This window comes from Brassica napus, chromosome C2 (genome assembly GCF_020379485.1).
Source record: "Brassica napus cultivar Da-Ae chromosome C2, Da-Ae, whole genome shotgun sequence".
Taxonomy (NCBI): Eukaryota; Viridiplantae; Streptophyta; class Magnoliopsida; order Brassicales; family Brassicaceae; genus Brassica; species Brassica napus.
This window is the reverse complement of record NC_063445.1, coordinates 16,450,403-16,451,366: the sequence shown is the minus strand read 5'-3', so window position 1 is coordinate 16,451,366 and position 964 is coordinate 16,450,403.

The window sequence follows — 964 nt, the reverse complement described above, 5'->3', positions numbered from 1 at the left end:
ATCATTTACTATTTTGTTTTTAAATTTATTATTGTGATAATTCTTGTATTTTTACCGATACAAATATTTGTTATTGTATGTCATGTATGAATGCAAGTTAATTTCCTTTAATTAGGAATATAATTGTTTAATATTAAAATATATAAAATACATAGTATAAATATACAATTTATATTTTACAATATATATATATATATATTAAATGATCATTTAACTAATTCATCATTTATTAACATTATATGGAATAAAACTTAACGTTCAATAAAATATGCTAAATATTACAAATATCTAATTTTAACCTAATTGAAGATCTTCATTTTGCAATGAGATCATCCAGAGGTCCAACATTAAAAACTTGACTGATAGCAATGCATCTATCATAGCATCTATAACACAAATCTTTAGAATAAAGAATTATTAAAGGAAGAGACTATCAATATGATAATCAATATAAAACACTATGATATAAAATTCACCGACTAAAATTTTCTTTTCACAATAACATTTCAAAATTTCTTTAATTTTTTTTCAAGGAAATGTTTTCTAACTCTTTCGACAAACCAAGAAGTTATTTTGATTGTTCTTTATAAATTTATCTTGTGAGGTAAAAGATTCCTTTTATACTATGTCATATAACACCAATGTTGGTAAAATTGCTTACAAAAAAAATCTCTTTTGAATAATTATAATTAAAAGTTATCAAAGAGAATGTTCATCAAAAAGGGTACAAATCTTGAAAAAAAAAATCAAAAGAATAATTGAATAACATCAAACGGTATAGCTAATCCAAATCAATAAAACAATATAATATAATATATTTACAATAATATCGAGTTTTAAATAATAATTACACAATTACTATCTATAATAATAATAATAATAATAATAATAATAATAATAATAATAATAATAATAATAATAAATAATAATAATGTATACTTTTTTTTGAGAAAGACTGAATCTT